The following is a 23,061-nucleotide window of genomic DNA, read 5'->3' on the forward strand; positions in this document are numbered from 1 at the left end:
AAAACAAAAGAGAACTACTGCTGCTATGACTACTCTCTTCTTATTCCTGCTCCTCTTCCTCTTTCTCCTCCACCTTCTTTCTTTCTGTTTTAATTCATTTTTTTAAATTAGGTTGCAGAATTCAGAGACTATGAGATTAAAAAAATCTATACTTTGTGTGAAGTGCACACTCCTTTTTAACAAGAATTTACTGACCAGAATTTTCTACAGTAAATGAAGGTGTAAAAGGTTGAAATGTCCAAAGCTAAAGTTTGTAGCTATTGTATTTTTGTTTATAACAATGCATCCCAAATCTAAATTAACAATATGAAATACAGTTGTCTTGTCTTGTCAATATTTATTAATTTTTCCAATATATATATTAAATATTTATTTTGTATGTGAACCTTTACTATGCACTGCAGATACTAAAATAAATAGAAAATGATTCTTGTTTTTAAGATCTTTAGGGCAATTCTCATAACATGTGTTAAGCCCTATAATAGAGGGAATTACTAGGGTTGGTTGAGAGCAAGAAGGGGGTCCCTAACTTTGCTCAGTTTAAGGATGGAGTGCAATAATAAGAAGGGCTATTTTTCAGGGCTGACATTGTGGTGTTTTAGGATTTCATTCATCAAAGCTACCACTTGCAGTGCTGGCATCCCATGTAAGTGCTGGTTTGTGTTTCAGCTGTGCCACTTCCAAACCAGCTCCTTGCTGATGTTCTGGAGAAAACAGCAGAGGATGGCCCAAGTGCTTGAGACCTTGCTACCCATGTGGGATACATGGATAAAGCTTTTGGCTCCTGACTTCAGCCAGGCTCAGCCCTGGCCATTGCGGCCAGATGGGGAATGAATGAGTAGATGGAAGATCTCTCTCTCTGTCTCTCCCTCTATCTCTGTAATTCTGATTTTCAAATAAATAAATAAATCTTTTTTTTAAAAAAGATATATTTTTCAAAATAAGCAACAAATAAATATTTAAACTGATGGTATTCTATTTTCTTAATCATGAATATAATAGTCTCAAAAATCTCGTGGAAAGCACAAAAGAATATGAGGCCACTTGTTGAAAGAAAAGGATTATATTACCTTTAACTGCATATAGTATTTATTTATTTATTTTTTATTTTTTGGCAGGCACAGTTAGACGGTGAGAGAGAGAGACAGAGAGAAAGGTCTTCCTTTCATTGATTCACCCCCCCAAAATGGCCGCCACGGCTGGTGCACTGCGCCAATCTGAAGCCAGGAGCCAGGTGCTTCCTCCTGGTCCCACACGGGTGCAGGGCCCAAGCACTTGGGCCATCCTCCACTGCCTTCCCGAGCCACAGCAGAGAGCTGGCCTGGAAGAGGAGCAACCAGGACAGAACCAGTGCCCTGACTGGGACTAGAACCCAGAGTGCCGGCGCTGCAGGCGGAGGATTAGCCTAATGAGTCGCGGTGCCGGCCTGCATACACTATTTAAAACAACAGGAATTGTAGTGATAATCTCTTTTCCTAGTTAATTTTTAATGAAAATTTTATTTATTAGCTTTTGAAGTGGCTATATTATATTGCTATTCATTCATTCTTTTGTTCATTCAGATGGAAAAGTCTGAGACTCTTTTCCAACACAGTGTGATTAATGCAAAAAATAGTTAAAAAGCGTATCCTTTTGGAGATTAAAACATTAACTTTTTCAGTGATATAGGCAAAAAATAGTAACTCTTCAGGGAAGGAGTTTCAACAGTTAGCCTGTGGCCGTTTCTCTTTTGACTTTCAGGGAACATTCCTAGGGGAAGAAAATAGTAGATACCTCAATTATGTCTTCACATAAACATGTTGATAACTGATGCCCTTGACAAATAGACTAATGAGACTTAGTAAGAGGATAGTTCTTATTTATGGCATCCTTTGGGCAGAAAGTCCCAATTAGGATTCTCCATGGTAAACACAATGTAGAATCTATAATAAGTTTATGAGCACATCCTTTAGGAGAATGTCATGTAACCTATTCAACTCCCTAAAGAATATTGCAGATGTGACATAAATGCTCCACATTTTATGAGGTGACCTGTGAACTTTGCTTCGAGAATGAGTCTGAGCTAGCAAGTACTTATCCAGGACTGGAAGACCTGGGGTCCCATATCAGATGCCCCACATCATTCACTGCTTTCCTTGGGTCTTTTGATTGCTTCTATACTTGAAGTTATTAGCAAAGCTTGATAGTTGGTTAGATTTCTGGTTCGTAAAACTCTGATTTGATAACCTGATCATTTGTATTAGCTCATCCGTGATCCCTAAGCAGACCTCTGTGATGAGGCTGAATTGAAAATTATTTGTCTAAGTCCCAGTTATAAGCCTGTTATTCCAGTCTCATATTTAAGTTTTGAAACTCAATTCATCCAGCTGTCAGAAAATAAGAATCCTGCCCTTATTTGCCCTGAATGGAAACATGATAGAGATGGTGAAAAGATGGGACTTGTTGGACCAGAATTCATCCAGCCAAAAGAACCAGGGAAGTTTCCATTTTGGCTCTATTCACTAGGGAAAATAATAACAGTGAATTCCATTCATTGGCTACATTGCCTCTTCAACTCCTTTTTTGCATGGGCTCAAGAAAATGACAGGAGAGAGCCTTGTAATCACTCCAGCAAGATGCTTATTACTCTCTGCTTTGTGGTTGAGGGAATCTCTTCCTTTATTGAAATATGAGGCAAAAATTATGATTATTTCCCAACTATTTATTCTCACAATATGTTTTTATTTAGTGCCTTTTATGTACCAGGTACCAATGGTGAACAGGGTCAGTTCATATCTTGTTTGACTTAGCTACTGTTCTTGTCCTAATTAACTGTCCATCATCTCTGATTCTGGACTCTCCATGTCTTCACTGACATCCGAGAAATTGTCAGACTTTATTTATGTGAAAGTCAGAGTTACAGAGAAATGAGGGATAGATAGAGAGATCTTCCATCAGCTGGTTCACTCCCAAGATGGTTGCAACAGCCAAGGCTGAGCAAGGCCAAAGTCAGGAGCCAGGAGCTTCTTCTGGGCCTCCCTTGTACACGGCAGGGACCCAAGCATTTGGGTCATCTTCTGCACTCTTCCTAGGCAATTAACAGGGAACTGGATTGGAAGTGGAGTAGCCAAGACTTGAACCATCAAGCAAGGTAAAATCTTAGATCACTTTAAAATTCTTGACATGTCTGTGCAAGTATCTTCTCCCTATTTTACTCTCTTTTGCATTTTTTATTTATTTTCTTTATGTGTGTGTTTTGTTTTTGTTTCTCACATTATAACTTTTTATGTAATTCATTATATCTGTATTTTTCTTTATGATTAATGATTTTTGTGCATTATTTAAGAAATCTTTATTTATCCCAAATAATCTTCTATTATTTTCTGTAAGTATTTTTTAAATCTATAATCTACTTACAGTTTAGTTTATTCAACATTACAGGGATTTTTAGGAATTTCATTCATCAAATTACTAAGTCTCCTTCCATTTCTACTTTATCATGCATAAAATATTAATGTTTTTAAAATATATTTTATTTGAGAGGCAGTGTTACAGACAGAGAGAGGGAGAGACAGAGAGAAAGGTCGTCCATCTGCTGGTCCACTCCCCAAATGGCCGCAATGGTGGGAGTTGGGCCAGTCTGAAGCCAGAGCCACAACCTTCTTTCGGGTCTTCCATATGGGTGTAGGGGTCCAAGGACTTGGGCCATATTCTGCTGTTTTTCTGAAGCCATAGCAGAGCTGGATCAGAAGAGGAATAACCTGGACTCGAACCAGCACCCATATGGGATGCTGGTACTGCAGGCGGAGGCCTAGCCCACTGTGCCACAGTGCTGGCTCAAAATATTGACTTTTGTTATATATTTTATACCTTTTGAGATGTTCTTAAGATATTTCTTCTTTAATTTCTTAGTGTGGTGAGTTGTATGATTTGATTTGTCTAATATTAAGCTACCCACATATTTATCTGGAAGTGTGCTTATGTGTTTGTAAGTGACACTGGCATATATATTTTTATTTTTGAGATATTCTTATTAGAATATGGAATTGTTTATACTAGTATAGTCTCATAAAATGAATTAAGAAGAGAACTCTCATTTATAGTCTCTATGTAACATTCTATTTTTTAAAAAAAGCAAGTAAGTTTACAAACATTTATATATCATGTGTGTATATATATGTGTATATATATATATATATATATATACACACACACACGTGGAGACACCCAGGGAATGAGTAGTTCTCAAAAGAGTGGTATAGAATTCTACCTTATACAGTGTCATCAATGAAGAAGAATAAATTTTCAGAGAAATGACAAGAAAAAGAAAAAGGACTCTCAGTCTCTGGGTGGCAAATTAGAAGAAAGCAAAGTAAAGCTTTTCATGGGAAGCAACCGATAGAAACCAGCACTGCATAATAGTGAAAGAATTCACAAGAGCAATTAGATAGAATGATAAGAGAATTTTTGGACATGCTGCAGGCAGGTAGGACAGCAGGAAGCTGACAATTCCCACACAAAGACTGCAACCTAAAAAAGCATACTTGTAACTCTATTACCTTTTTAGGATGAATTTCCCCTGGTGCAACAGGTTTTCCCTGGGAGGTGATTTGTATTTCTGAGCAGGGATGCAGAGCCTGTACCACCACTATCTTTGAGACTTTCCCAGGACCATGTTGCAACCTTTCACATTCCCAGCAATGGATTGATAATGACAAATCTTTGACATTTGGGCAAAGTTCTCATCTTTCATAATTATTTCAGACTAAACAGGGGCAGTGCATTGGCCCTGCCTCATATTGTTGGGCCACCAGGTTTTAGGGTGTCGTGGGGTGCTGTTTGCAGAGATTCAGCAGGTAAAGGAGCCTCAAGCAAGAGTGGTGATCCAGTACAGAAATATCTGCCATATTATCTACAGGACTATAAGTGGCCTCATCCTTTTCTGTTCTACAATTATGAATCATTATCTTAAAGTGTCAGGCCAGCATTATTTTTCTGGAAATTATACTTTGTAGAATTTTGACTGACAATATGGATAAAACACAAGGCTGAGAACTCTTCATCCCAGGCATTCTGTGCATAATTTTTAGGTATTCCAATCTTTCCAACAATATCTCTTGAAGAGTCAAGCCTTTCAACTCAGGACCTACCATTTGGGGCAATTGGCCAAAAGGAAGGGGTGGAGGGAGTAGGCTTTCAACCTTCTTAGTTGGGGTGAATTTCCCATGGTCCAACACATTTTCCCCATAGGTGATTTGCGTTTCTGGAAAGAGCTCCTTTTTTTTTTTTTTTTTTTTTATTCAATTATTGACAGAACCTGCAATTGAAGCCATTTATGGGGAGATTTTTTTTATCTTTTATTTAATGAATATAAATTTCCAAAGTACAGCTTATAGATTACAATGGCTTCCCCCTCCATAACTTCCCTCCTACCCGCAACCCTCCCCTCTCCCGCTCGCTCTCCCCTTCCATTCACAATAAGATTCATTTTCAATTCTCTATATACAGAAAATCAGTTCAGTATATATAATGATTCCAACAGTTTTCCCTCACATAGCAACACAAAGTGAAAAAATACTGTTGGAGTACTAGTTATAGCATTAAATAACAGTGTACAGCACATTAAAGACAGAGCTCCTACATGATTTTTTTTTTAAAAATTGATTTTTCTTTTTTTTAAAAATTGATATTTCTATTATCTATTCAATTAACACCAATTTTTTTTTCATTTTCAATTATCTTTATATACAGAAGATCGATTCAGTATATACTAAGTAAAGATTTCATCAGTTTGTACCCACACAGAAACACAAAGTGTAAAAATACTGTTTCAGTACTAGCTATATCATTACTTCACATTGGACAACCCATTAAGGACAGATCCCACATGGGACGTAAGTACACAGTGACTCTTGATGTTGATTTAACAATTTAACACTCTTGTTTATGGCGTCAGTAATCTCCCTAGGCTCTAGTCATGAGTTGCCGAGGCTATGGAAGCCTTTAGGGTTGGCCGACTTCGATCTTATTCCGACAGGGTCATAGTCAAAGTGGAAGTTCTCTCCTCCCTTCAGAGAAAGGTACCTCCTTCTTTGATGGCCCCGTTCTTTCCACTGGGATCTCACTCACAGAGATCCTTCATTTAGGTCTTCTTTTTTTTTTTTTTTCCCATGGTATCTTGGCTTTCCATGCCTACAATACTCTCATGGGCTCTTCAGCCAGATCCGAATGCCTTAAGGGCTGATTCTGAGGCCAGAGTGCTGTTTAGGACATCTGCCATTCTATGAGTCTGCTGTGTCTATGGGGAGATTTTTTTAAAATTTTATTTATTTTATTTAATTGAGAGTCAAAGAGAGAAAGACTGTCCATCTGCTTGTTCACTCCCTAAATGTCCACAACGGCCAGGGCTGGGGCAGGCCAAAACCAGAAACCCTGAAATTCAATTCTGGGTCTATAACATGGGTGACTGAGAGACAAGAACTTGAGCCATCACTTGCTCCCTCCTAAGTGGAGTAAGGATCCTGACATAGGCACTCTTGATATGAGATACAGATATCTCAAGCAGTGTCTTAACCAGTAGACCAAATACATATCCCACTTTGTTAGAAGAATTCTGACCACTGATTTAACTTTTATTTATTTGATGGGCCAAGTGACAGAAGGAGAGGTGAGACACAGAGAGCTCTTCTGTCCACTGGTTCACTCCCCAAATGCCTGCAACAATTGAGGTTAGACCAGGGTAAAGCCAAGAGCCAGAAACTCCATCCAGATTTCCGGTGGGGGTGGCAAGAACCCAAGTTCTTGGGCCATCATTCACTGTCTTCCAGGCCTACGAGCAGAAGGCGGGATCAGAAGTGTAGCCAGGACTTGAACCAGCCACTCTCATATGGGATATAGGCATCCCAAGCTGTGGCTTAAACTGTACCACAACACTTACTAATTGATTTTCTTTCTTTTTTTTTTTTTAATGGTTACATGAGTCTTTGAAGTTTTTTCTTTGGGGATATTTGCAGCAGCAGTGGAAATTGTCACTTGGGACACCCATATCCCATATTGTAGTACCTAGTTTGAATCCTAGCTCTCTCTTCTGATCCAGCTTCCCGCTAAGGTCTACCTAAGGAGGCATAAATAGTGGCTCAAGTATTTAGGTCCCTGCCACTTACATGGGAGACTTCTTTTGAGTTTTGTGCTTCTGGCTTCAGCCTGTCCCAGCCCCAGTTGTTTCAGGCATTTGGAGAGTGAACCAGAAGGTGCAGTATCTCCTTGTCTTTCTCTGTCTCTGCCTTTCAAAAACATAAAAGTAAATAAATAAAAATTATTTTTTTAAATTTCTTCTTCTTAAATCAGTTCTATACCTTTTGTTTTATTTTTTCCCACTATATCCAAGACTACAAACTAAGTGACATAAAATTATATACAGTATTTTATTGTTATATTTTTTAATGTTTGCTGGATTTATAGTGATATACTCCTTTTTATGTGGTGTGTGTACCTTTTGTTGGTAATCAATCTTGCCTAAGTTTTGTCAAATTTTTATATCTTTTCAAGATCCGGAATTTAACTTTGTTGATTTTTTTTAATTTTCCTCTATTTTCAAACATGGGAATTTTCTTTTTATCTTTCTTGCTGTTTTATTAATTTATTTGTGATTAGAGAATGTATGTTATATCAGTCTCCTGAATTTTATTTTGATTTTTTTTATAGCTCCATATTAGGTCAATTTTATTTTTTTATCTGTGTATGAGAGCAATGTGAATTTTACATTTATTAGTTCAGTGTTTTACTTATGTCCATTAGGTGAGTTTGTAAAAAATTCTTTTTCTAAAAAAAGATTTATTTTATTTATTTGAAATACAGAGTTACAGAGAAAGGAAAAGACAGAGAGAGAGAGAGAGATCTTGCATCTGCTGGTTCACTCCCCAAATTACCACAGTTTTGGAGCTGCGTTGATCTGAAGTCAGGAATTTGGAGCCTCTTCTGAGTCTCCTACATGGGTTCAGGGGCCCAAGGACTTGGACCATCCTCTACTTCTTTCCCATGTACATTAGTGGGGAGCTGGATTGGAAGTGGAGCAGCCAGGACTGAACCAGCGCCTATATGGGATGCTGGCGCTGCAGGCTGGGGCTTTAACCCACTATACCACAGTGCCAGCCCCCCTAAAAAGTTCTTTTCTTAAAATTTTCTATGGTATTAAAAACCGATTTTCCAGTTAGTTATTGAAAGAGTATGTTAAAATCTCCCAAGTAGAATTTGAATTTGTGCATTTCATTTTATAGTTCTGTCAAGTTTTACTTCATATATTTTAAAGCCTCGTTATTAGTAGTTTTTGGTTTGTCAGTAGTTTTCATACTATCATAGAACCATAGGGACCACTGCATATTATCTGGGAAAGAATAGCACTCTACTATCTGTACTTACTCTTGAGCCAGACAGTACTGCTTTTTAATTTAGTTATCTGTAATTTGGGTATTATTTAATTTGAATAGCTCCATCACTTAACACAACTGTTGTGTGCACTGCATGGAGCTACTGAAATACTATTAATAGTGAAGTGGCATAATTACATATATTTTAGGAGCTTTACTTTGTTACACATGGAGAATGGATACAAGGGAGCAAACAGAGAGAAGAAACTTATTAGAAAGCTCTAGAAATTTTTTAGATGAATCATGATCACCAATAGGTTAAAGTTAGAACACAAAATTCTTCAAAACAAGATATTTCATGTTAATTAACTCACCGCAGTTTATTCAATTTGTAAAACATTATTTATGTTAAAAGGAGGTTAAATTATTGCACTGTACCCCATAAAATACAAAAGTGCTGGTGTTAATCAAAAATTTAAATACTTTAATAACTTGAAAAATATTTAATGGATATTTAAAGTGAATTGAGGAAACAATACAGTAAGTGTATAAATATTGGAAGCATAGGACCACATAAATCTTTCTATTTTAAAAAGTTCGAACTGTTTTTTTTTTTTTTTTTCAAGACTTCTGAAGAGTAACTACTAAGTATAGCAGAAGATGACCTGGCTATTTTTGACTTCCCAAGAAGTGCTTCTTTTGTTATTTGAGCATTCTTAATTATCGGTTGGTGTTCTATGTTCTTTTTGCCACTCTGAATCTTCTTTCTACAGGAACAACTGCTTTATGATCCAAAGAATTTGACCTAAGGCTGAGAAAGCAAGATTAATCCAGCCTATCCATCAGGAGTCCTTGTGACTCTTTATTCTATTCAGAAAGGTTTTCCTAGCAGTTGCCCTCATTCTGTCACTCACTACAGGTGTCTGAACATACCATCCTATTGACCTAAATGAAGTCACTCAAGTGCCTTTAAGTAAACTTTATAGGCTTTTAATTCTCTTATAGTCTGTCTGCTGCAGGAGTCAAATGACTTCTCTCAGAAGGAGATGGCCGTTGTTTTCCTCACAAAAATTATTTAGGAAAATATTTTCAAACTGTGCTTTCTGAAGATGTGGGGGTTATGGAGTATTGTTTTAGGAGCTACCTTGTGGGAACAATTAGGGATAACAGGAGAGCTCCTTAGTCTACTACACCAAATCCTTTTTCTGGCTAAACTTGTAGAGTTTTGTTTAAAGAAAGTGTTTTCTTAAAAACAGCTTGAAAAAAATTAAATTAAGGGCTGGTGTTTTCCACTTCAGTGTAGATGCCACTTGGGATGCCTGTATCTCATGTCTTATGAGAGTTCCTGGATTTGAGGCTCTGATCCGGAATCCAGCTCCCTGCTAATGCATACCTTAGGAGGTAGGAGATAATGGCTCTAGTAGTCAGGTACTGCCACCTATGTGGGAGACCTGGGGTTGAGTTCCCAGCTCCTGTTGGTCTGACCCAGCCCTGGTGCTGCAGGCATTTGTGCACTCAAGCAGCTGATGGGCCATCTGTCTATTTGCCTTTCAAATAAAATAAATAAATAACATTTTAAAAGTCATTTAAATCAATGATAAGCCATCTCCATTCAGAAGTATACTTGCCACATCCATCAAAATCACATCAATTTTGGTGGTTGAAATGACTAGATTTGACAGATCAAAGAGCCAGTCTTGAAATTAGACAGACTTAATGTGGTCTGCTCTCACTCTTTGCTGATTTAAGCAACACAAAACTGGATTCCTAATGTTAAGTCTTCGCTGCAGTTTTAATCACTGACCCCCTCCCACTCATGTTAATGAGGTAATGAACTATTGGGAAGATGTGCTAATGTGAGATCTCCAAGTGGAAACTGGAAATAAATATGTTAAAACTTGTCATTTATAAGCTATTTCAGGAGTGTTTAATGTCATTACTATGTTCCACAGTATTATATCAAAAATATCCCTTCTTCAAGGTAAGAGCTTATTGCCAGAGGACAGAAGATAATTATCAGCATTGTATTTGTTTCTTAGGCTGACAAAAGAATAGCTGCTAGGTATACTATCTCTGAAAATAGCAAGCTGGATCATGCTTCCTTATCTTGAATTTACAGAGTTTCTTTGATAATAAACAGTTTGATATCTAGAAATTTGATTACTTACCATGAGCATAGTGAAAGGTACCCTCAAGGGTTGTAAAATAATACTTTTAAAACTGATGATAGCACTGGGTAGCTATCAACCTAGAAATATTTCTGTTTGGATGCTTATAGTACCTGGAATTTAATTTTAAATCTGCATTTATTTGATAAATTGTACATGAGCTTCAACTTTTCACCTTAATGTTTTCCTTGGTCATAGTACATAATAGCAGTAAGGATTTTTTATTTGCTTTCTTGCCCAGACTGCTGTTTGCCTGAAGAAATAGTAAACTGATACAAGCAGAGTAAAATGATGAGAAACAGGCAGTGGAAAAATGAAAGAAATGAAAACTGCTGAAAAGGAACGAAAGCAGAAACATTGGAAAGAAACACTAGAAGCCAGCAATATAACATGAAAATATGGAATAAAAAGGAAGAGTCTCCACATACTTAGGAAAATGGAAGCAAAAATGAAATGTAGAAGAATTGGACATTTGTCATTAGGAGAGACAATAAAGAAAAAAATTAGAGACAAAAGCTGCATGGAGCTCATAAAAGTTGGCAAAAAGATATGGTTTTACCATTTGTGAAGTTGACTTGCAGTGATTAAAACGTTTCTATTCTTTTGTCGAGTTAGGCCAATAATTTTTTATTGTTATTATTTATTTGACAGATAGAGTTAGACAGTGAGAGAGAGAGACAGAGAGAAAGGTCTTCCTTCTGTTGGTTCACTCCCCAAATGACCGCAACAGCCGGCGCTGCACCAATCCGAAGCCAGGTGCCAGGTGCTTCCTCCTGGTCTCCCATGTGGGTGCAGGGCCATCCTCCACTGCCTTCCTGGGCCACAGCAGAGAGCTGGATTTGGGAGAAGAGCAACCGGAACTAGAACCTGGCGCTCATATGGGATGCTGGCGCTGCAGGCAGAGGATTAACCAAGTGAGCCACATTGCCAGCCCCCCAATATTTTGTTTTTAAATATTAAGTTGATGTTTTTCCTTTTTAAAACCAGACCGTTTGCCCTCCATGCTAGCTTCCAATTAGATTTCCCTTTTGTTACCACAGTGGCAGTGTTGGGGATAATAGGCAATTTTGTACCACATATCTCAATTTTAAAATAATGGTCATGGTTTTCCATACAGTCAACTTTACTTACTAAAAGTTATCAACTTAATTAGAAATGAGACCACAGTTGCTTAGTAGCCCTCATTAACAGATTGTTTTATTTTCTGTAGGAGTTTATTTTCTATGACCCATGTTAGTAAATGCCTTATTTCCAAATAAAGCCTCTGGCCTCTATCACTTCCATCTGTTCTATAACATAGTAGTTGGAGGTTGCCTTAGCTCTTTCCTACTCAGAATTTTTGCATGTTAGTTGCAGTTTAATCTATTCCTTTGCTTTACACTGAAAAGTTCTCTTCATGGCCAGCCTCTTAATTAGGGCAACATTTATTCATTCATCCATTCATTTAATAAATGTATTTTAAGAACATACTTTCCCATTATGCTATTTACAAAAAATACAGAAAGAACATAAAATAACTTTTGTTTGCAAGGAGTTGAACATTTATTTATTGCTTAGGAAAAATAGCATAGGGAGGGGCTGGCACTGTGGCGCAGTAGTTAATCCTCTGCCTGCAATGCTGGCATCTCGTATAGGCACCAGTTCTAGTCGCAGCTGCTCCTCTTCCAATCCAGCTCTCTGCTGTGGCGTGGGAAAGCAGTAGAAGTTGCCCCAAGTAGAAGATGTCCTTGGGCCTCTGCACCTGCTTGGGATACTGGGAAGAAGCACCTGGCTCCTTGTTTCGGATCGGCACAGCTCCATCCATTGTGGCCATTTGGGGAGTAAACTAATGGATGGAGGAAATTTCTCTGTCTCTCTTTCTCACTGTCTGTAATTCTAACTCTCAAATAAATAAATAAAATCTTAAAAAAAAAAAAAAAAAAAGAAAAATAGGCCGGCGCCATGGCTCAACAGGCTAATCCTCTAATCCTCCACCTAGCAGCGCCGGCACACCACGTTCTAGTCCCAGTCAGGGTGCCGGATTCTGTCCCGGTTGCCCCTCTTCCAGTCCAGCGCTCTGCTATGGCCCAGGAGTGCAGTGGAGGATGGCCCAAGTGCTTGGGCCCTGCACCCCATGGTAGACCAGGAGAAGCACCTGGCTCCTGCCTTCGGCTCAGCGTGGTGCGCCGGCCGCAGCACGCGTACCGCGGTGGCCATTGGAGGGTGAACCAATGGCAAAGGAAGACCTTTCTCTCTGTCTCTGTCTCTCACTGTCCACTTTGCCTGTCAAAAAATAAATTAAAAAAATTTAAAAAAAGGAAAAATATCATAGGGAGAAATTCCATAAGGAATCAGTGAAGCTTACAGACTATGTGAGCTTTGAAGTGATTCTTGAAGGATGAATAAAAGTATACCTGTTCTAAAAGTAATATTATGATTTTTGTGAAAAATTAATCATGTGAGCATTAGAAACTGCTAAGCATCTAGAAAGAGAAGACAAAGAATGGATTTTAACTTCTTGTCTTGATAGTTCAATTACACAATCTTGTCTATCTTGCTTTGCATGTGCAGATATTCTGATATATTCTGATACATACATACATATATATACATACAGAGGAGGAATTCCTGTAAGTGACAGAAGGGGTTTGTTATTAGAACTAGATCCCATTCAATTATGGAAGCTGGTTAAATAGTCTACATAAGTTTATATAAAAGTGCCCTACTTGCCCTACTTCTGGTGCTGGATTTCAAGTCAGCAGGGCCACCAGCTAGCACATGAAACAGGGGAGGAGAAAGACATAGTAGGACTCATGAAGTCAAAGAGGAAATTCTTCTTTCTATCACCAGAATGTACATAAATTTTTTACAACTGCTAAGCATCCAACTTTTCTGAAGTAGATGATCTACAAAAGAATTGGTATATCCTTCCACGGAGCTGTACTGGAACCATGGAGAAGACGAAGGAAGATCCTGTGATTGTTAGAAGAATTGTGGGCACAGCTGCTTCTCTCCACCTATAAGTTGAACCAGTGGATCTGCACTGTGTGTACATTAAAAGCACATGCACATTTGAAGGAGTTTTGACAATTCGATCAACAACTCTATCAAGATACAGAAAATTTCCATCATCCCAGAAAGAGTCCCAATAATCCTTGAAAATCCACTCATACCTATCACCAAAAGTAACCATTATTCTGATTTCAATTTTTTTTTTTTTTAAACTGTAGTTTGGTCTTGCCTGTTCCTGAAATTTCTAAAAATGTCGTCAAGCAGCTTGCACTCTTATCTAAAAATTTTCTTTCAAGTTAGTGTTTTTGGATTCAGATTTACATGTATCAGGAGTTTGCTTCTTTTTAATGGGTGAGGTATGAAAGCAATATCTTTCTCTTAAAAAACTGAAATTATTTTTTAAACACTTTTTAAAAAATGATTTACTTATTTAAAAGAGCTACAAAGAGAGGCAGAGAGGAAGATATCTTTCATCTGCTGGTTTACTTCCCAAATGCCACAAAGGCCAGGGTAGGGCCAGGCCAAAACCAGAAGCCAGGAACTGCATCTAGGTTTCCCACATGAGTGCAGAGGCCCATGCACTTGGGCCATCTTCCACTGCTTTCCCAGGTGCATTAGCAGGGACCTAGACTGGAAGTGGAGTAGCCCGAATTGGAACTGGCACCCATATAAGATGCCCATTATCACAAACTGCAGCTTAACCACTGTGCCACAGTGGTTAAGTGCTGGGCCCTGAAATTCCTTCTTAAAGTCTTTAATTTATTTTCATTTTATTTGAAAGACAGAGAGACAGAACGACATGTGGAGACAGCTCTTCCATCTGGTCTACTCCCCAAGTCCCTGGAAAAGCTAGGGCTTGGCCGGCGCCACAGCTCACTAGGCTAATCCTCCGCCTGTGGCGCCGGCACCCCAGGTTCTAGTCCTGGTCGGGGCACCGGATTCTGTCCCGGTTGTTCCTCTTCCAGTCCAGCTCTCTGCTGCGGCCCGGGAAGGCAGTGGAGGATGGCCCAGGTGTTTGGGCCCTGCACCCGCATGGGAGACCTGGAGGAAGCACCTGGGTACTGGCTTCAGATTGGTGCTGTGTGCCAGCCGTGGCGGCCATTAGTGGGGTGAACCAACAGAAGGAAGACCTTTCTCTCTGTCTGTCTCTCTCACTGTCTAACTCTGCCTGTCAAAAAAAAAAAAAAAAAAAAAAAAACAAAAAAAAAACAGGGCTAGGACTGGTTGAAGACAGGAACCTTGAACTCAATCTGAGTCTCTCCCACTTGGGTGGCAGATACCCAAGTACTTGGGCCACCATCTGCTCCCCTCCCCCATCTCCTGGTGTGCATTGTCAGGAGGCTGGGTGAAAAGCAAAGGGGACAGTGGGAAATGAAATAGCAGGAATTCAAACCAGGCAGTCTGACATAGGATGCAAGTATCCCAAGCTTGCAATTTAACCAGTGCACCAAATGCCCACCTCATGACTACCTTTGCTGTAAAGAAATTTAGGAAGTTAGCTTTAGCCATTCCAATTAAAAGTTCCATTACTACAGAAGGAAGTGAGAATAGTTATCAAATACTAATTAGAAGTATCTGCCACAAGTTGGAAATTCCTTGGTTCAGATAGCACTGGAGGCTGTGAAGAGAATAAACAAGAAAATCCTTTAGCAAGAAAACCTATTTGTAAGATTTTACATATAATCAAAAAGTAGGCAACAAAGGTCATAGCTAGATGAATGATAGGGGAATAGATACATGTGGTCAGATTTGCAAGATATTTTCCATGGAGAATTAATAGAATTTTGGTCATTGATTGACTCTGGAGTGGAAAGGAAAGGATGTGGATGTGTCAAGGATAGTTTAAGAGCATGAGCTGCTGGAGGGTTTCATTGCCTGGATTTGTATCCTGGTTTGGTTATCTCCTAACAAAATGACCTTATACAAGTTATTTAACTCCCTTGCCTTAGTTTTTCAACTGCAAAGTGAAAAACATAATTCATGTTTCAGAAATTAATTGCAAGATTGAATTAGTTGACATGGGTAAAACACCTGATTTTAGGAAAAAAAGGTAAACCAATGATAACATTTTATGGAGGACTGATAGCTAACGTGTAGGAAGAAGAGGAAAGTTCGATAAGGAGGCTTTGGGGAAATTAAAAGTAGGCAATGAAGAAAGAAAGCTAGTACCAAGAAGCCAAAGTGGGAGAAAGTTTCATGAAGTTGAATGGCAGAACCAAATAGGATGGCAAGGTGAAGACTGGAAATAGGCTTTTTAACATAGATTGGTTGTGTACTTATTTTCTCAACAAGCTTCTTAGGAAAACAGTTATGTTTATTTATCTTTAAAGTGGTAGAAACAGAGTATGGTTAAATGAATTGCTAAACTATTTGAAATAATTGATAAATTATTATAAATAACTGCCAGATTATTCCTAGTAATTTGGAATTTTAATGAAGGATTCCCTACAATTGTCTTTTTAAATATTGCATTTTAAGTTACTAAAATTTTTCAAAACTGTCATTTCAATGCCAGTCTTATGAAACAGTTAAATTATATTTCAGCACAAGATATTTGGTTCATTTTCATCATCATAAAAGCTGTGCATAAGCACTTCATAGGTGGGGGTTCTGTGATTTGTAGAAGGACAGCTGGACCTAACTCTCAGGTCATTTGCTTCAGACCTGTTACTTATTAGTTTATAAACATGCATAGTTTTTCTCAAATATATGCATATAGTATTCTATGTCTTACTACCTCAGCTTCCATACTTATTTTAGCAGCTGTATTGTTTTCTTCTGGATACATAGCATTGGTAACCTTGTAGTACTCTATCTGGTATTAGATTAGGGTGGTATTTTTGTGCTACATTATTAATTAGGTCTGTAACTTCGAACAAGTTACAGAATCTTTGTGACCTCAATCTGATAAATTGGGTCAGACTATTTACTTCATACACCTTACCTCATAAGGTTTTATTAAGACTGTATGTGAAGTACTGTTTAAATTAAGCACTGAATAAATATAAGGTGATATTTTTAATTCGGAGAAGCATATGTCCTTCACTGAGTTAACACAGGGACAGCATTTCATTGATTCCTGAACCAAAAACATTTTCCTTTTATTAGGAAAGAATCTATCATTTTTTTAAAATTAAAATTTTCTTTTGAAGGAATATATGCTGTGTGTTCAATCTCCTCTGGAAGTATTTCACCTTTCAGTTTTGGACACAGTTTAACTGGCATTTGAACAGTGAAATAAAACAACTGCCAATAGTTTTCATATATTTTTCACATTAATTATATGATTATTTTTCTTTGTATTTCTTTTATCGTAGCCTCATATAGGATCTCTGAAATATTAACTGAATATTAATGTTTATATCACACCAACTGCAAGATTTATGATCTTGTTTTTATTTTATTTTTAAATTTTAATTTATTTTTCATCTATTTGAAAGGCAGAGAGACAGAAATAGTCAGATCTGTCTACTTGTTTACTCCCCAAATATCTGCAACGGTTGGGAATGGACTTGATTGAAGCCAGGAGCTCAGAATTCAATCCAGGTCTCCCATGTTGGTGGCAGGGTCCCAGACACCTGGGCTATTACTTCCTCTCTATCAGTATGCAGCAACCTGGAATTGGAAGCAGAGCTATGACTCAAACCCAGGCATTCTAATATAGGATATATTTGTCCCAAGATTCCTCTTAACCACTGTGTCAAATGCCCACCCTGCTTTCTAAGATGAAGGGCCAAAGCTTGCTAATATTGTGGCATTAAAGGAATGTATAAGTCTGTCTCATTGACTGCTTTCTTTTGCTGACCTTTATATCTCACACAATGGGACTGTTGCCTTGATACTCTAATAGTGATAGAAGACACATAAGAATAAAGATGAGAAAGAAATACATTATCATAGCATTACTTGGCTATAATCTTAATTTTTCATGAGTACAGGCTTCTATTATTCCTTTACTTCTGCACTGGAAATTTTTGTAAGTGAAATAATAATTATAACTTCAAACGTATTGTAAGGATGACATAAAAAAGAAAGTTGCTCTTTTCCTGATAAGTCGTGAAGGAAGAAAGGGTGAAAAATCACTTTGTATTTTGGTCAAAAGATGGCACTGTTGCTGTGCTGTTTTTTTTTTTTTTTTCCTGCAATTTGTAGAAAATAGTTAAATTTAGTGATCTAATTAACACTGACCCTCCCAACACAATGCCAAATTTTCTAATCAAGCACTAGAATAAATCACAAAAAAAAATATATTTTTAAAATATGTTAGGTGGTCTTAATAGCTATTTATAAAAATAACAGCCTCTGTTTGAGACTTAGAGATTTGCCAGAGGAAAATAGGGCACCCTACATCGTGTTTTTAATATTGGTTAGGTTTTGAAATTCCCTCCATTTGTATCTTGGACTGCTGTCAGAGTCCCATGACATTTTAGTGTTTGTTTTGGTTTGGTTTGGTTTTTTAAGGTTATTGACTTTATATTGTCCTTAATGTAATAAGTTTGTTCTTCAGAGTGTCATGTTAAAGTCAGATAATCATTTTCCTTCCTCCCCGTAATTCCTCTGTTAATAATTGGACGACTTTTTTGCCTACTCTGGAAACGTAAGAATGGTCTCTCTTCTGGAGTTTGGGAGAGTAACATGTTCTCACCTTGTTGCTGGAGCTTGGTTCTCTGGTTTTCTCAAAGTAGATTTTTTAAAGATGGAGAACTTCAGTGAAAAATTAAGCATTCAACTTTGGGAAATGCAAAATGAACTACTTGAAAAATGGCTTTATTCTTGATTCTACAAACTAATGTTCAAAAAACACACAAATCTAAACCTTTTTTTTTTCAGTGGAAGGGAAAAGAACTCTTGGTGTGCTGCGAGAACACAACAATTCAGTTTTCCTTCTTACCTTACAGATTTATATCATTTTCCATTGCAAGTTGGTTCTAGGACCCCTTTAGATATCAGAATTAATAGATGCTCAAGTCCCTTATATAAAATGGAATAGTATTTACATATAACCTATATATATACTTCCATATTCCTGTATACTTTAGATCATTTCTAGATTACTTATAATACCTAGGCAATTAAAATGTGATGTAAATAGTTTTTATGCTGTATTATTCAGGGAATAATGACAGGAAAGAGAAGTCTAGGGGTTGTGACACCAGCATCCCCTTTTTGGAGTTGTGGTTCCAGTTCGGTTGCTCTGCTTCCAAATCCACCTAGGAAAGCACCAGAAGATGGCCCAAGTACTTGGGTACCTAACCCATAGGGGAGACCCAGGTGGGATCCTGGCTCCTGGCTTCAGCGTGACCCAGCCTTGTTCTTTATGGCCATTTGGGTGTGAACCAGCATATCTTTGTCACCCTGACTTGAAAAAAAAAAGACTGTACATGTCAGTATAAATGCAATTTTTTTCTGAATATTTAGAATCTATGGTCAATTGAATCCTTGGATGCAGAACCTGAGGATGCAGAGGGACGACTGTATTAGAATGAGAAAGCACTGGTAAACTCCTACATATAGACTTTTTATTAGTAGATTCACCTATCTGATGCTGTTTACAGTTAACATTTAAATGATTTACTTGTGAAAAGTAATTAAATTAAGCTTTCATTGAAAGGCTAGTGGGTAATAACATGTAGACATATAATAACATACAAGCATATTCAGAAAATATTTTATATAGCTTTACAATGTAATTCATTTGAATCTAAAATACAAACAAAAATTCTATCCAAAACCTTTGAAATAAGATGTTTCAGAATTTCAGTTTTTTATGGATTTTAACTGTAATACGGTATATATTTGGTATGTGCTATACCTCCTTTCTTCAGTAGGTTCTAGAACAGCACTTTGTAATCAAACATTGATACTTTTTCAGCAAAACATAAATAGTTATATTCCATGAGATAAGCCTTGATCATAAATAGATTTCCATCAGTTTAGGTCAGATTTTGAGGCAAAATGAATCTGCCACAAACTTATTATTTAAGAACCTGTAAATTCCAGAGGCTTTTTTTTTTTTTTTTTTTTTTTTTTGGATTCTGCAAGCAAATTTGACAGTAGATCTGAATTACTATTCAGGTATACCCTGTGACTGCCAAAAACCTATTAAGGATTCTCTGTTTGTAAGTGAGGGAAATTTAACATTATATTCTATTTAATGGCTTCTTTTCTAAGAATATGTTTTGTTTTGCTTTTAGCTACTTCTTTAACTAGGTGGTTTAAGCACAAAATACATTTCAGCCTATTTCATAATACACTAAAAACAAAAATTTGGAGAATGTTGTATAGCCAATACCCACCATCAAAAATAATAGAGTTAGGCTTAGAGGTTAGGACAGCAGTTAGAACTCCCATGTCCCACATTGGAGTGCCTGATCGATCATCATCTAATAAGGCTAATGCAGACCCCAGGAGGCAGGGTGAATGATCTTGCAGGTTTTTATGTGGGAGATGTGGATTGAATCCCGACTCTGAGGCTCAGTACACTCTCCCTATTGGAGGCATTTGAACGTGAACCAGAGCTTTCCGAATCTGTCTCCCATCCCCTCCCTCCTTCTCTCTTAAATTTAACTAGCTAACTAATTAGTTAACTTTTACAAAAGAATTAGAGTGTCTGGAATCCATTCTATGGCAGGAAAGCCATCAATCATTCTCTGTGAGTAGTATTTGGGGTAAGACTTTTTTTTTATGCTATAACATTAAGAATAGCTTTGTTTCCTAGTGTTGTGAGATAGAATCTTATTTCGTTTCAAGTAGGGTTTAAGCCTGATCAGCACTTATATGAGAGGCTTCTGAGGGGAATATATGTCTTGGGGAAATGATAGAGGGGTTATATTATTTGGCAATTTTGCTTTCTTTAAAGTACTTCCCCAAAGGCTGGTGCTGTGGCTTAGTGGGTTAAGCCAATACCTGCAGTACCAGTGTCCTATATTGGCGCCATTTGGAGTTCCAGCTGCTCCACTTCCAATCTAGCTCCCTGCTATGGCCTGGGGAAGCAGTAGAAGATGGCCCAATTCCTTGGGCCCTGCCGGAAGAAGCTCCTGGATCCTGGGTTCTGATCAGCCCAGCTCTGGCTGTTGCAGCCATTTAGGGAGTGAATCAGCAGATGGAAGAACTCTCTCATGCTCTCTGCCTCTGCCTCTGTAACTCTTGCCTTTCAAATAAATAAATCCATCTTTAAAAAAATGTTTAAAAATACTCGCCCAGCTTTACATTATAGTTGGATAATATGTATTGAGTAATATATAAAACACAAAATAATGTTAACTGATTTCCATTTCAGTTTGGAATATCAGGTTAGCAGTCTCCCTAATCTGATCAAATAATTCTTTTGTTTCTACTGTGGTCATAGCGTCTGTTTTTGACTTCCATTTTTTAGTATCATTGGAAAGCTCTGCTGCTGTCATCACTCATATTAAAATGGTGAATAATTCCAGTCTTAATAAAACTTCATTTATAGTAATTTCACAGTAATATCTTATTACCCAGGGGCCACTGCTCATTTGGAAAGGGTTGGCAGTGAGTACTACTATGCCTGAATGGTTGTTGCTTATTTGTTTAGTTTTCCTTCCTCTTACTACTTTTTCTTAATTGGGAGTGGGCTTTTAGCCTGGCAATTAGTATGCTTATGTTAATTCAGATGGTTACATCTGAGAGCCTGAGACCTATTCCTGGCTCTGGCTGTTGATCCCAACTTCTTGCCAGACCCAGGGAGGCAATGGTGTTGACTCAAGTTGTTGGATTCCGGCAACCCATGTGAGAGACATGTATTGAGTTCCTGGCTCCTGTCTCTGACTCAGGGCTAGCCTTATCTATTGTGTGCATTCAGAGAATGAACCTGAGAATGGGAGCTTGCTCTCTGTCCATATTTCTCTGTCTTTCCATCTTGATGGCTCCCCAAAAAATTATTTTTAAATTTTTTTAAGACAATTACTGCATGGCACATAAATTTATGCAAACATGGAGAACTACTTACCTCGTACTAGACCAAAACCAACATTATCTTTTTTTTTCCTTTTCCAGTCTTTTTATGTGTTCACTATCACAGTTTTGCTAGAGTTTAATGCTATTATTAAAATCTCTATAATTACTAAATATCTTTTCTCCTTTTTAGTTTCTCCTTTTAAGTTTTGTTTGTGTGTGTGTATGTTAAAGACTTATTTATTTAAAAGGCAGAGCAACAGAGAAAGATGGTGGGAGAGAGAAAGAGAGATCTTCCGTCTCCAAAGACAGGAGCCAAGAACCCCATCCTGGTCTCTCACATGGGCAGCAGGAGCGCAAGTACTCTAGCCATCTTTGGCTGCCTTCCCACATTAACAGGAAGCTCAATTGGAAGCAAGGTATCCAGGCCTCAAACCAGAATTCTGATATTGGATGCTGACATTGCAAGCTGTGGCTTAATCTGCTGCACCACAATGCCAGCCCCATTTTAAGTTTCTTATAGGCTTAGTAGGACCTCTTAAATAGCACTTTTTTTTGTTATGATTGAATCATATCTATTCCAAAACATTTTTTTAAAGCCATTTATTCAAAGAAAATCGTAGAGGTGGGTAACCAGCTGCCTTGAGTGTACATTGGTAGAATACGTGACAGAAGGCCTCAAACCAGCATTTCTCACATCTCACTGTCTCTTTTCAAAATACATATGTAGCCCTCTGTTTATGATTTAAAAACCTATGACAATAATTACTTCTTTTTTTTCTTAAACATTTATTTAATGAATATTAATTTCCAAAGTACAGCTTATGGGTTACAATGGCTTCCCCCTCCCATAACTTCCCTCCCACCCACAACCCTCCCCTTTCCCGCTCCCTCTCCCCTTCCAATCACATCATGATTCATTTTCAATTCTCTTTATATACAGAAGATCAGTTTAGTATATATTAGGTAACGATTTCAACAGTTTGCCCCCATATAGCAACACAAAGTGAAAAAAAAAAATTGTTGGAGTACTAGTTATAGCATTAAATAAGAGTGTACAGCACATTAAAGAGAGATCCTACATAATATTTTTTAAAAAAATTAATTAATTTTCTATGCCATTTCCAATTTAACACCAGGTTTTTTTTAGCGGGATACACAGCAGACTCATAGAATGGCAGACGTCCTAAACAACACTCTGGGCTCAGAATCAGCCCCTAAGGCATTCGGATCTGGCTGAAGAGCCCATGAGAGTATTGTAGGCATGGAAAGCCAAGATACCATGGAAAAGAAAAAAAAAAAAAAAGAAGAAGAAGACCTAAATGAAAGATCTCTGTGAGTGAGATCCCAGTGGAAAGAACGGGGCCATCAAAGAAGGAGGTACCTTTCTCTGAAGGGAGGAGAGAACTTCCACTTTGACTATGACCCTGTCGGAAAAAGATCAAAGTCGGCGAACCCTAAAGGCTTCCATAGCCCTGGCAACTCATGACTAGAGCCTAGGGAGATTACTGACGCCATGAACAGGAGTGTCAAATTGTTAAGTCAGCAAAAGGAGTCACTGTGTACTTACATCCCATGTGAGATCTGTCCTTAATAATGTTGTCTAATGTGCAGTGATGCTATAACTAGTACTGAAACAG

At 37.7% G+C, this 23,061-nt stretch overlaps 1 protein-coding gene across 6 annotated transcripts in view; it reads left to right on the forward strand.

Annotated features, from left to right (window-relative positions):
• NSUN3 (NOP2/Sun RNA methyltransferase 3) overlaps nt 1-23,061 on the forward strand; it is a 277,672-nt gene that overhangs the window by 49,225 nt on the left and 205,386 nt on the right. The window contains exon 8 of one of the 6 annotated variants that reach the window (XR_009867536.1): nt 10,755-13,753. The exons of the other annotated variants lie outside the window; for them this stretch is intronic. The gene's annotated coding sequence lies outside the window, so the exon portion shown is untranslated. Of the gene's footprint in view, nt 1-10,754; nt 13,754-23,061 lie in introns of those variants that run through there. 6 annotated transcript variants of the gene reach the window in all.

The sequence above is a fragment of the Lepus europaeus genome, chromosome 2, assembly GCF_033115175.1.
Source record: "Lepus europaeus isolate LE1 chromosome 2, mLepTim1.pri, whole genome shotgun sequence".
NCBI classification, from domain to species: domain Eukaryota; kingdom Metazoa; phylum Chordata; class Mammalia; order Lagomorpha; family Leporidae; genus Lepus; species Lepus europaeus.